Here is a 15368-nt window from a genome sequence, read left to right as displayed (position 1 = left end):
GGTCTGGAGACAACGGCGGTTGACTATTTTCCGGTTTGTTCTGTAGATTAGCTCCACTCCAATGCGGAGTTTACTGAAGGTGAGTTGGAGCATTGCAGCAAGGAAGATCTCGAAAAGCATTGGTGCTGTGACACGACCTTGCTTGACCTCGGTCCGTACGTGAATTGGATCTGTAATAGATCCGTTGGTCAGGATCATGGCTTGTATGGTATCGTGAAGCAGGCAGAGAATGGTGACACACTTTGGAGGTCAGCCGAATTTGAGGAGGACACTCCATTATCCCTCAGGTTTGACAGTATTGAAGACCATGTACAAAGTTCGGTGCTGTTCCCTGCATTTCACATGAATTTCATGAATGATAAAGATCATGCCAATTGCGCCCCCCTTGTGGGTGGAATCCACATGTGACTCCTGAAGGAGCTCTTCAGCCACTGGTAGAAGGCAATTGAGGGGGATTCTTGCGATGACGTTCCATGTGACAGATAGCAGGGAAACTCCTTTGTATTTACCACAATTGGACTTGTCACCTTTCTTGAAGATGGTCACAATTACAGGGATTCTGATACCCTCTGGAATGCTCTCCTGCTTCAAAATAATAGAAATTAGTTCATGTACTTGTGGCAATAGTGTTTCTCTACCATGCATTCTTGCCTTGGCGGGGATTCCATCTGCTTCTGAGGCCTTGTTATTATTCAGTTGTCAGATGGCCTTTTCAACATCATGCCAGGCAAAGGTTGTACTGAGGTGCTGTGGGATGGATTCGAAGATACTCACGTCGAAGACAGAGTCTTGGTGAAGGAGATCTTCTAATACAACTTCCAGTGGGCACTGACTGCCTATCTGTCACTGATGAGTACCTCTCCGTTCTTGGCCCACAGTGAGGTAGGACCTCGGGTGCTTGGGCCGTAGATGTTCATGACTGTGCTAAAGACTCCACGCACATCGTGGCTGTTGACTAGTTGGTGGATCCCCACCCACCATCTGTCTTTAGGTTTTGAGTTTTTTATTAGCCTCGGCCTTTAGACGTCTATAGGGCTGCTTTCTTGTTGTCGTGTTGCTGTTTGCAGTCCAAGAATGCCTTGCACTTGCAGCTAATTAGCTCCTGCATCTCCTGGCAATTCTCATTGAATCAATCTTGGTGTTTCCTGGTCGAGTGACCGAGTGTCTCGTCAATGGTCCTCATTATGTAGGCCTTGAGGGCAGACCAGGCACTGTGGACACTCTGCGTCTCTGGAACACTAGGAGAGATCAGGTTGGTTGAGAGGCGCAGGTCGAATAGAGCTTTCTTGGCAGGGTCTTTGAGTGCTCCAGCATTGATTTTCCTGTAGCATAATTTCTGATGCTACCGCTGTTTTTGGGCTATATTGACAGAGATGATAGAGCGGATTAGCCAGTAGTCCGTCCAGCAGTCGTCGGCTCCTGTCATGGCGTGGCTGATGCAGACTTCCTTCCAATCACCCGCCCAGGAGGTCGAGGGATCTCTGAGCGAGGAACCGTGGCAACATCATCAAGAACTATAAGTTCAGATTTCATGTATGCAGTTGACATCAATCTGTACTTCTCCACCATCTCTCTTCAAAACTCACTGCCTATACAGAATTACTTTAATTATGAATGGGCATCCCGATATTCTGATAGGTTGTGCCAACCCACTTAATCCCAGAGATAGCTGGGCCAATACACTAGAATTTGCGTATTACCCCAGGACCGCCAGATATTTTTGAAGAAATTGTTGCTGTTGGAGACATCGGACCGTGGGAAGTCTCTGCCTGCAATTTCTGGGCCATTGTCTTCAGTTCCTTGTCGAGCTAGATCGTACTGCCTTTGCTTGATTCCAATCTTACCGAACCAGTTGCAGCCACATTACCTCTGTAAATGGATTCTCTACCCATTTCATACTGTCACCTCTGGAGACCCCAAGGTTTCATCATTGCCCACTTCAGCTTCTTTAACTACATGTTTTCCCCTGGCAACGTCATCATAAACTAAGAATTCAGTCTTCCCGTAAGCCACTGACATTAATCTCTGCTTCTCCACGATCTCTCTCGAACACACTGCCTATGCTATCAGAATGCTTGCCAAAGATATGGTGTTGGGTGCCAGGTCAAAAGGTAAGTTTTAACAATGTATATTACATATTAGTACTCATTCTGCAATGGCTATGCAAGGTCAGCATTAACCCGCCATGAGCAGACATAACCAATTTATTAGGTATATTGTAAGTAAGTCGAATAGATGCTTGGGAATAATCTGTTAGGAGTAGAGTTTGTGCAATGAATTAATTGGGAAAACCTCGAATGCTGATGAGAACTAATGAGCACTCGTGTGGAATGTACAGAGTGCAATAAACAACGTAATTTATTAAAGCCATGCACAACAAAAGGTATTAGCTAACGTTAACACTAAAATTTCTTGTCTGTAAATAGCACACACTTGGAACGTGATGACATTTGGTTTCCACATTACTCCTACATAATTACACTTAAAATGATACAACATACTAGAGCCCTTGGCGCATTTCAAGCTTGTCTTGCTGAGGCTAGCTTAAACAGTCAGGACAAAGGGCTTGCACTCTTGTAATGATGAGTCCTTTGTATATAAGTTGTAATTGATATCAAGCGCATGTAGACTGTATTTAAGGGCTTGTGGTTTTTTATTTCATTAACTTGACTAGACGTTTCAGTGATTTCTATTTGAAAAAAATTATTGTAGAAATAAAGGATGTCTGACAATATTGTATGATATCTCTACATATGACAATATCCTATATAAAACCCAACAGAGTCCATCCACTTTGGATTCAATACAAAACCCATAAACTAATCAGTTACACTATACCCTCTCCACAGCCATTGGCTAATGCTGCAACAGCCTGTTCACAATGTCAGTTTCCTGTTTAGGACCAAGTTGAGATTCTGACAAACAAAATTCTCCATCACATAGACCACCTACATCCACCTGCACAGTATTGCCTATTTCCACGCATACATCATACCTATACCACTGTAACATTGTTCATACATTTGAAGACTGAACTAATCTAAGGCCATCTTTGGAGTCACACATCTTTCACTCCAAACAACCTTCTCCCAAATGCTGCTGCATATAAGCTATCCCACACCAAGTGCAGCTAACACATGACATAGAACCATAGAAACATAGAAAATAGGTGCAGGAGTAGGCCATTCGGCCTTTCGAGCCTGCACCACCATTCAATATGATCATGGCTGATCATGCAACTTCAGTACCCCATTCCTGCTTTCTCTCCATACCCCTTGAGCCCTTTAGCCATAAGGGCCACATCTAACTCCCTTTTGAATATACGTAATGAACTGGACACAACAAATTTCTGTGATAGAGAATTCCACGGGTTCTTAATTCTCTGAGTGAGGACGTTTCTCCTCATCGCGGTCCTAAATGCCTTAACCCTTATCCTTAGACTGTGACTCCTGGTTCTGGACGTCCCCAACATGGGGAACATTCTTCCTGCATCTAACTTGTACAATCCCGTCAGAATTTTATATGTTTCAATGAGATCCCCTCTCATTCTTCTAACTTCGACTGAATATCAGCCTAGTCGATGCAGTCTTTCTTTATATGTCAGTCCTGCCGTCCCAGGAATCTGTCTGGTGAACCTTCGCTGCACTCCCTCAATTTCAAGAATGTCCTTCGTCAGATTAGGAGACCAAAACTGTACACAATATTCAAGATGTGGCCTCACCAATATCCTGTACAACTGCAGTAAGACCTGCCTGCTCTTATACTCAAATCCTCTCGCTATGAAGCCAAAATATGCCATTTGCCTTCTTCACCGCCTGCTGTACCAGCATGCCAACTTTCAATGTCTGATGTACCATGACACCAGGTCTCGTTGCACCTCCCCTTTTCCTAATCTATCACCATTCAGATAATATTCTGCCTTCCTGTTTTTGCCACCAAAGTGGATAACCTCACATGTATCTACATTATACTGCATCTGCCATGCATTTGCCCAGTTACCTAACCTGCCGAAATCACCCTGCAGCCTCTTAGCATCTTCCTCACAGCTCACACTGCCACGCAGTTAGTGTCATCTGCAAACTTGGAGATATTACATTCAATTCCTTCGTCTAGTTCATTAATGTATATTGTAGATAGTTGGGGTCCCAGCATTGAACCTTGCGGTATCCCAACAGTCACTGCCTGCCATTCCGGAAAGGGCCAGTTTATTCCTACTCCTTGCTTCCTGTCTGCCAACCAGTTCTCTATCCACGTCAATACATTACCCCCAATACAATGTGCTTTAATTTTGCACTCTAATTCCTTGTGTGGGACCTTGTCAAAAGTCTTCTGAAAGTCCAAATACACCACATCCACTGGTTCTTCCTTGTCCACTCTACTAGTTACATCCTCAAAAAATTCTAGAAGATTTGTCAAGCGTAATTTCCCTTTCATAAATCGATGCGGACTTGGACCGATCCTGTCACTGCTTTCCAAATGCGCTGCTATTAAATCATAATAATTGATTACAACATTTTCCCCGCTACCGATGTCAGGCTAACCGGTCTATAATTCCGTGTTTTCTCTCTCCCACATTTTTTTTAAAGTGGGGTTACATTAGCTGCCTTCCAATCCATAGGAACTGATCCAGAATCTATAGAATGTTGGCAAATGACCACCAATGCATCCACTATTACTAGGGCCACTTCCTTAAGTACACCGGGATGCAGAATTTCAAGCCCTGGGAATTATTGGCCAATAAAGGACCAGCTGGAGTCTGGGGATCGGCGGCAGCGTCGAGCAGGAGGCGGGAGTTCATGAGACTAGCCAGTGCAGCTGCCGGGGCACAACGTAAACAAAGAAGTAGAAAAAAATCGAAAGGTGATGTAAGTGATCGGCTGGTGATTGGTGAGTAGATTTTCTTCTTCTTTTCCCTATCAGTAGGTGACTTTTATCATTGTTGTTGCCAAATTAAGTTAATCTAAGGGTTAAGTCGTGGCATTAGAGCTTGGACACGTGCTATGCTCCTCCTGTTTTATGTGGGAACTCAGGGACGCTTCCAGTGTCGCTGACGACTACATGTGCGAGAAGTATATCCACCTGCAGCACCTAACAGACGGCATGGCAGCACTGGAGCTGTGGGTGGATTTACTCTGGAGCATCTGAGATGCTGAGGATGTCATGAATAGCACGTTTACTGAGTTGGCCACACCGTATGTAAAGGGTACACAGCCAAATAGGGGATGGGTTAATAACAAGAAGAGTGGTGGAAGGAAGGTAGTTCAGGGGTGCCCTGTGTTCATTCCCCTGAAAAACAGATACATCGCTGTTGAGGGGGATGATTCTTCAGCGGACAGCAGCAGCAGCGAAGTTCATAGCACCGAGGGTGGCCCTGCTGCACCGGAGGGGAAGAAAAAGAGTTGGAGAGCTATAGTGGTAGGGGATTCTATTGTAAGGGGAATAGATAGACGTTTCTGCAGCCGCAATCGAGACTGCAGGATGGTATATTGCCTCCCTGGCGCAGGGGTCAAGGATCTCTCGGAGTGGGTGCAGGATGTTTTGGAGCAGGAGGGTGAACAGCCAGTTGTCGTGGTGCATATATGTACCAAGCATATAGGTAAAAAAACGGCATGAGGTCCTACTAGTTGAATTTAAGGAGCTAGGATTTAAATTAAAAATAGGACCTCAAAGGTAGTAATCTCAGGATTGCTACCAGTGCCATGTGCTAGTCAGAGTATGACTCGCACAATAGCTCAGATGAATACGTGGCTTGACGAGTGGTGCAGAAGGGAGGGATTCAAATTCCTGGGATATTAGAACCTGTTCTGGGTTTGGTGGAACCAGGATACATCGGACGGTCTGCACCTAGGCATGATTGGAAACAATGTTCTATGAGGTGTGTTTGCTAGTGCTGTTGGGGAGGGGTTAAACTAATATGGTAGGGGAATGGGAATCTATGCAGGGAGACGGAGAGACCTAAAAAAGAGGCAGTAGCAAAAGATAGAAAGAAGAAAAGTAAAATTGGAGGGCAGAGAAACCCAAGGCAAAATCAAAAAGGGCCACATTGCAGTAACATTCTAAAAGGGCAAAGTGTGTTAGAAGGACAAACCTGAAGGCTCTGTGACTCAATATGAGGAGTATTCGTAATAAGGTGGACGAAGTAACTGCACAGGCAGCAATTAATTAATATGGTATAATTGGCACAACGGAGACATGGCTCCAAGGTGACCAAGACTGAGAATTCAATATCCAGAGGTTTTCAACATTCAGGAAGGTTACACAGAAAGGAAAAGGAGGCGGGGTAGTGTTGCTGGTTAAATATGAAATTAACACAATAGTAAGGAACGACATTAGCTTTGATGATGTGGAATCTGTATGCGTGGAGCTGTGGAATACCAAAGGGCAGAAAACGCTAGTGGGAGTTGTGTACTGACCACCAAACAGTAGTAGTTAGGTTGGGGACGGCATCAAACAAGAAATTAGGGATGCGTGCAATTTATGTACAGCAGTTATCATGGGCAACTTTAATCTACATATAGATTGGGCTAACCAAACTGGAAGCAATACGATGCAGGAGGATTTCCTGGAGTGTATTAGGGGTGGTTTTCTGGAACTATATGTCGAGGAACCAACTGAGTGATGTGTAATAGAAACATAGAAACATAGAAAATAAATGGAGGAGTAGGCAATTCTGCCCTTCGAGCCTGAACCACCATTCAATAAGTTCATGGCTGAACATTCCCTCAGCACTCATTTCCTGCTTTCTCTCCATACCCCTTGATCCCCTTAGCCATAAGGGCCATATCTAGCTCCCCCTTGAATATATCGAATGGACTGGCATCAACAACTCTCCGCAGCCGGGAATTCCATTGGTTAACAACTCTCTGACTGAAGAAGTTTCTCCTCATCTGAGTCCTAAATGGCCTACCCCTTATGCTTAGACTATGTCCCCTGGTTCTGGACTTCCTTAACATCGGGAACATTCTTCCCGCATCTAACCTGTCCAGTCCCATCAGAATCTTATACGTTTCTATGAGTTCCCCTCTCATTCTGCTAAACTCCAGTGAATAAAGGCCCAGTTGGATCCAATCTCGCCTCATATGACAGTCCAGCCATCCCTGGAATCCGTTTGGTGAATCTTCGCTGTACTCCCTCAATAGCAAGAACGTCCTTCCTCAGATTAGGAGATGAAAACTGAACACAATATTCCAGGTGAGGCCCACTAAGGCCCTGTACAACTGCAATAAGACCTCCATGCTCCTATCCTCAAATCGCCTTGCTATCAAGGCCAACATACCATTTGCGTTCTTCACCACCTGCTGTACCTGCATGCTCACTTTCAGTGACTGATGAACCATGAAACACAGGTCTCGTTGCACCTCCCCTTTTCCTAATCTGCCGCCATTCAGATAATATTCTGCCTTCGTGTTTTTGCCCACCAAAATGGATAACCTCGCATTTATCCACATTATACTGCATCTGCCATGCATTTGCCCACTCACCGAACCTGTCCAAGTCACCCTGCAGCCTCTTATCATCCTCCTCACAGCTCACACCGCCTCCCAGTTTAGGGCCATCCACAAATTTGGTGATATTACACTCAGTTCCTTCATCTAAATCGTTAATGTTTATAGTAAAAAACTGGGGACCCAGCACTGAGTTCTGCGGCAGTCCTCTAGTCACTGCCTGCCATTCTGAAAAGTTCCCATTTATCCCAACTCTATGCTTCCTGTCTGCCAACCTATTCTCTATCCACGTCAGTACATAACCCCCAATACCATGCGCTTTGACTTTGCACACCAATCTCTTGTGTGGGACGTTGTCAAAATCTTTTTGAAAGTCCAAATACACCACATCCACTGATTTTTCGTTGTCCACTCTGCTACTTACATCCTCAAAAAATTGCAGAAGATTCGTCAAGCATAATTTCCCTTTCATAACTCCATGTTGATTTGGTCCGATCCTGTCACTGCTTTCCAAATGCGCTGCAATTTCAAACTTAATGATTGATTTCCAACATTTTCCCCACTGCTGATGTCCGGCTTACTGTTCTATTATTACCATTTTCTCTCTCCCTCCTTTTTTTAAAAAGTGATGTTACATTAGCTGCCCTCCAGTCCATAGGAACTGATCCAAGTCGATATACTGTTGGTAAATGATCACCAATGCATCCACTATTTCTAGGGCCACTTACTTTAGTACTCTGGGATGCAGACGATCAGGCCCCGGGGATTTATGGGCCTTCAGTCCCATCAATTTCCCTATCACAATTTCCTGCCTCATAACGATTTCCTTCAGTTACTCCATCTCACTAGACCAACTGTCCCCGAGTACATTCGGAAGTTTATTTGTGTCTTCCTTGTCTTCGCTAATCCTTTTCTCTTCACATATTTATAGAGGCTTTTGCAGGCAGTTTTTATGTTCCCTGCACGCTTCCTCTCATACTCTATTTTCCCCCTCTTAATTAAACCCTTAGTCTTCCTCTGTTGAATTCAAAATTTCTCCCAGTCCTCAGGTTTGTTGCTTTTTCTGGCCAATTTATATGTCTCTTCCTTGGCTTTAAAACTATCCTTTTTTTCCCTTGTTAGCCATGGTTGAGCCACCTTCCCCGTTTTTTTAAAATTCCAGACTGGGAGGTAAAATTGCTGAAGTTCATCCATGTGATCTTTAAATGTTTGCCTTTGCTTAAACACTGTCAACCCTGTAAGTGTCCTTTGCCGGTCTATTCTAGCCACTTCACGCCTCATAATGTCAAAGTTACCTTTCCTTAAGTTCAGGACCCGAGTTTCCGAATTAACTGTGTCAATCTCCATCTTAATAAAGAATTCTACCATATTATGATCACTCTTCCCCAAGGGGCCTCGCACAACAAGATTGCTAATTCGTCCCTTCTCATTACACATTACCCAGTCTAGGATGGCCAGCTCTCTAGTTGGTTCCTCGAAATATTGGTCTAGCAACCATCCCTAATACATTCCAGGAAATCCTCCTCCACCGCATTGCTACCAGTTTGGTTAGCCCAATCAATATGTAGATTAAAGTCGCCCATGATAACTGCTGTACCTTTATTGCCCACATCCCTTATTTCTTGTTTGATGCTGTCCCCAACCTCACTACTGCTGTGTGATGATCTGTACACAACTCCCACTAGCGTTTTCTGCCCTTTCGAATTCTGCATCTCCAACCATACCGATTCCACATCATCTAGGCTACTGTCCCTCCTTACTATTGCTTTAATTTCCTCTTGAACTAACAACGCCACCGCGCCTCCTGTTCCTCTCTGCCTATCCTTCCTAAATGTTGAATACCCCTGGATGTTGAGTTCCCAGCCTTGGTCACCCTGGAGCCATGTCTCCATGATGCCAATTAAATCATATCCGATAACTGCTGTCTGCACAGTTAATTCGTCCACTTTATTCTGAATACTCCTCGCATTGAGGCACAGAGCCTTCACGTTTGTCTTTGTAACACACTTTGTTCCTTTAGAATTTTTCTGTAATGTGGCGCTTTTTGTTTTTTGCATTGGTTTTCTCTGCCCTCCACTTTTAATATTCTCCTTTCTTTCTTTTGCTTCTGCCTCCAATTTATTTCCCTCTTTCTCCCTGCATACGTTCCCATCCTGCTGCCATGTTAGTTTAACTCCTCCCCAACAGCACTAGCAAACACTCCCCCTAGAATATGAGAAAGGACTAAATAGCAATCTTGTTGTGCGAGGCCCCTTGTGGAAGAGTGAAATAAAATGGTATAATTCTTTATTAAGATGGAGACTGACACAATTAATACAGAGACTAGGTTCCTGAACTGAAAGAAAGGTAACTTCGATGTTATGAGATGTAAATTGGCTAGAATACACTGACAAATGATACTTTTTTGGTTGATGGTGGGTAGGCAATGGCAAACATTTAAAGATCACATGGATGAACTTCAACAATTGTACATCCCTGTCTGGAACAAAAATAAAACGGTGAGGTTGGCTCAACCGTGGCTACCAAGGGAAATTTATGATAGTGCTCAGTCCAAGGAAGAGGCATATAAATTAGCCAGAAAAAGAAGCAAACCTGAGGATTGGGAGAAATTTAGAATTTAGCAGAGGAGGACAAAAATTTAATTAGGAGGGGGAAAATGAAGTATGACAGGAAGCTTGTGGGAACATATAAACTGACTGCAAAAGCTTCTATAGATATGTGAAGAGAAAAATATTAGTGAAGACAAACGTAGGTCCATTGCATTCAGGTTCAGGTGAATCTCTCATGGGGAACAAAGAAATGGCAGGCCAGTTGAACAAATACTTTGGTTCTTTCTTCATGAAGGAAGACACAATGAACCTTCCGGAAATACTAGTGGATCGAGGGTCTAGTGAGAAAGAGCAACTGAAGGAAATCCTTATTAGGCGGGAAATTGTGTTCAGGAAATTAATGGGATTAAAGGTCGATAATTCCCTGGTGCCTGATAGTTTGCATCCCAGAATACTTAAGGGAGTGTCCTAGAAATAGTGGATGCTTTGATGATTATTTTCATAAATCTATCGACTCTGTGCAGTTCCTATGGGCTGGAGTGCAGCTAATGTAACACCACTTTAAAAAAAATTAGAGTGAGAGAAAATGGGGAATTATCGACCGGTTAGCCTGACATCAGTAGTGGGGAAAATGTTAGAAGTAATTATTACAGATGAAATAGCAGCGCATTTGGAAAGCAGTGAGAAGATCGGACCAAGTCAGCATGGATTTATGAAAGGGAAATCATGCTTTACAAATCTTCTAGAATTTTTTGAGGATGTAACTAATAGAGTAGACAAGGGGGCACCAGTGGATGTGGTGTATTTGGACTTCCAAAACGCTTTTGACAAGGTCCGACACAAGAGATTGGTGTGCAAAATTTAAGCACATGCGATTGGGGGTAATGAACTGACGTAATTAGAGAACTGGTTAGCAGACAGGAAGCAGAGAGTCGGGATAAGCGGGTCTTTTTCAGAATGGCAGCAGTGACTAATGGGGTGCCGCAGCACTCTGGGCTGTGATCCCAGCTATTTGCAATATACACTAATGATTTATATAAACAAATTGAGTGTAATATCTCCACGTTTGCAATGACACGAAGCTGAGTGGCTATGTGAGCTGTGAGGAGGACGCGAAGAGGCTGCAGTTTGACTTGCACAGATTAGGTGAGTGGGCAAACGCAAGGCAGATGCAGTATAATGTGGATAAATATGAGGTTATCCACTTTGGTGGCAAAACAACGAAGGCAGAATGTTATCTGAATGGCCGCAGATTATGAAAAGGGGAGGTGCAACGAGACCTGGGTGTCATGGTACATCAGTCACTGAAAGTTGGCATGCAGGTACAGCACGTGGTGAAGAAGACAAATGCTATGTTGGCCTTCATAGCTAGGGGATTTGAGTATATGAGCAGGGAGGTCTTACTGCAGTTGTACAATGCCTTGGTGAGACCTCACCTGGAATATTGTGTTCAGTTTTGTTCTCCTAATCTGAGGAAGGACGTTCTTACTATTGAGGGAGTGCAGCGAAGGTTCACCAGACTGATTCCCGGGATGGCAGGACTGACATATGAGGAGAGACTGGATCGAATGGGCCTGTATTCACTGGAGTTTAGAAGAATGAGAGGGGATCTCATAGAAACATATACAATTATGATGGGACTGGACAGGTTAAATGCAGGAAGAATGTTCCCGATGTTGGGGAAGTCGAGTACCAGGTGACATAGACTGAGGATAAGTGGCCAGCCATTTATGACTTAGGAGAGGAGAACCTTCTTCCCTCAGAGCGTTGTTAACCTGTGGAATTCCCTACCGCAGAAAGTAGTTGATGCCAGTTCATTGGATATATTCAAGAGGGAGTCACAAATGGCCCTTATGGCTAAAGGGGTCAAGGGGTGTGGAGAGAAAGCAGGAAAGGGGTACTGAGGTGAACGATCAGCCATGATCTTTTTGAATGGTGGTGCAGGATCGAAGGGCTGAATGGCCTACTCTTGCACCTATTTTCTATGTTTCTATACCAAAGTTACAGATGCCATCTCCTATATTTTAGTTTTTAACCATTGCTTTTGATAATTCTATGTACTAATAATGACTAGTCGATGTACTGCCTTATGTTTTCTAGCATCAATTGCATTTTCACAGGCTACGTAACACGTATATTTGTCCTCTTATCAATATTTCTTAAGGTTTGTAATCCAAAAGCCGAATGTTACTTAATTAATTACCATTCACCAAACAAGGATAATATTGCTATTCCTAAAGAGGACTTTACTATTACAATTTATTTCTGCATTGTGGAGACAGAATTTAGGTCACTTGATTCGAAAGAACTAGAATTTATTTAAAAACAAATCTTAGAAAAGCTAAGTAACAAAAACAATAAATGTTAATACATATATCCAGTTGTGATAGCTAAAATATTAACTCAATCAAACTTGACCACGGTTTCCAGAACAGCCTAGGTTGTCAAATAACACGAGCACGACAGTTTTGCAGTGAAAATAAAATGCAATATTAACTGAAATGTCCAAGAGGGAACTCGATGGAACTCATTCACTATCCTTAATTATAACCCGCAGTGAAACTTAGCGATCATTGCAACATTAAACATTTCAAGAATAGGAAAAGTAGACTCGAGCTCTTTCTTACATTAACTCCACATTTAGAGATAGTCTGCATTCTCTGAATTTACGCTCTATAGAATGACTTCAATGTTGCTTTGATCACATTTTAACAGTCTGCTTCTTTAGTTTACTCAGCCAATTAATTCTAGAACTGCTTCAGTGTTTGAATGAATATATGAAGGTTAATTTCACTTCTTACTCCAAATATCGCACTTATTAACTTTAGTTCTCTAAAGTATCAGTTTGCTGCACTTAAGAATTTGCTTAGATTAATTTTTTTTAATTTCTTCATCAAAAGCAGTCGTCGTTCATCTCATATTTTTCGATGAAACAACAGTTTCGTTCAAATGTACTCATAATTAAAACTCCTTATACTTAATATCTTTGTTGTTGTTGGGTGCTTTACAAACTAAGCAAAGAAGCAATTCTGTGCCACTTTTGGAGAATGCATTTGTTAGGTATCCCTCTGCTGTTTTTCTTCAATAGAATCTTGGTTATTTACACTATTCATAAACGTGAATTTTTTTTGTCACTGTTGCTCGCTTGTTCAGAAACAGTTGCCTGACTGGGTTGCTTTTGTTGCACATAATTCGACACAAAGTAAAAACTGTAACTTCATGTTTTCCATTTACACCCTAAAACACAGTGCACAATACTTCTGATACATCATAGAATCATAGAATATATAAGCACAGAAGGATGCCATTCGACCCATCGAATCTGCACTGGCTCTTTCAAAGAGCAATCCACTTAGACCCAGTCACCCACTCATTTTTCTCTCCTTCAAGCATGTATTCAATTCCCTTTTGTTGGCACTATTGAATCTCTTTCCACCCCCTATCAGGCAGTACATTTCAAATATTAACCATTCATTCAACAGTCATGTCACTTCGTTCGTCAATTTACCTTTAAACTGTGCCCATTGCTTATCGATTCTTCAGGTATTGGAAACAGTTTGTGCTAGAAATTCGGTAGTTTCACAACTCCCGTTATCGCCTGGCAGGGGTAGGAATATAAGAACATGTGCAATTAGAGCAGGAGTAGGCCATGTGGCCCCTGCAACCTGAACCATAATTCAATAAGATCATGGCGGATCTGATCATGGACTCAGTTTCACTTCCCTGCCCACTCCGCATAACCATTTACTGCCTTATCTCTCATAAACATGTCTGTCTCCGCCTCAAATATATTCAATGACCCAGCCTCCACAGCTCTCTGGGGGAGAGAATTCCACAGATTTACAACCCTCTGAGAGAAGAGATTTCTCCGCATTTCAGTGTTAAATGGGCGGCCGCTTATTCTAAGTCTAAGTCCCGCAGTTTTAGTTTCCCCTATGAGTGGAAATATCCTCTCTGCATCCACCTTGCTGAGCCTCCTCATTAGCACATATGTTTCAATAAGTCCACCTCTCATTCTTCTGAACTGCAATGTGTATAGGCCCAAACCACTCAACCTATCCTCATAAGTCAACAACCTCATCTCCAGAATCAACCTAGTGAACCTTCTCTGAACAGTCTGCAATGCAACTATATCCTTCCTTAAATACGGAGAACAAAACTACATGCAGTATTCCAGGTGTGGCCTCACAAATACCCTGTACAGTTGTAACAGGACTTCTCTGCTTTTGTACTCCATCTCCCTTGCAATAAAGGCCAGCATTCCATTTGCCTTCCTGATTACTTGCTGTACCTGCATACTAACTTTTTGTGTTTCTTGCACAAGGACACCAAGGTCTCTCTGAACTGCAACGCTTTGCAATTTTTCTCCATTTAAATTATAATTTGTTTTTCTATTCTTTCTTCCAAAGTGCATGACCTCACATTTTGCCACATTATACTCCATCTGTCAAATTTCTGCCCACTCACTTAGCCTGTCTATATCCCTTCGCAGACTTTATGTGTCCTCCTCACAATTTGCTTTCAGACCCATCTTTGTATCATGAGCAAGCGTGGCGACATTACACTCAGTCCCTTCATCCAAGTCCTTAATATCGATTGCATAAGTTGAGCTATCTGCTTGCTAAGGGATTAGGTGCTGGACAGGGAGAATGCAGTGATGCCCGTGAACGTCAGTGCCAGTTTAGCATGGCATTAATTTTTAGCAACTCTGTAAGAAATAGTGAATTGGAAGAAATAATTTGAGACCATGAAATCTCTTCAGACCGGTGTCAGAATTTAACAATTAATTCAGTGGTACAATAGCTAAAGTGACTTGACTTGCATAGACATAACTAAGTGATACCAGCAGCTCCAGACATCTGAAGGCCAAGTATGCCATGCCTAACTGCAACCTTGGGAGGATGGATTTTAAGAAAGTATAACCAACATGAAAGACATGTAAAGGTAAGGGTTCCTCCTTTGTGGAGATAAAGAACAGGAAAGTCCATTGGGCACCCCTGTTTGGTAAGATCCATTATTTGTTAAATGAACCTGTACATCACATTCCCCAAGACCCAAACCTAAACAGAGATTAAAAGGGATGTCCAAAGTGCTTTTCAGCACAGACGTTGAAGGTATGAACTGTTTGTGCTACCAGCCGTCTGTCTGATCAGGTCTAATAACAGCTACTTGTCATGGTTGTATGTCTGATATGTTTATCCAGATTGTATTGTCTTTGACAATATTTTAGCCAACGCTACCTTAATAAATGCATTATAATCCCTAAGACACTTTGTGTATCTGTGTATGACCTGTGATCCAAATCTTACGCTAGCACCATGCAGATCGTAATGTCATAAAGTGCGCAGTGCCCCATTATCACCCAGATGGAAAA

The sequence above is a fragment of the Pristiophorus japonicus genome, chromosome 4 (assembly GCF_044704955.1).
Source record: "Pristiophorus japonicus isolate sPriJap1 chromosome 4, sPriJap1.hap1, whole genome shotgun sequence".
NCBI lineage: Eukaryota > Metazoa > Chordata > Chondrichthyes > Pristiophoridae > Pristiophorus > Pristiophorus japonicus.
This window is presented reverse-complemented; position numbering follows the sequence as displayed.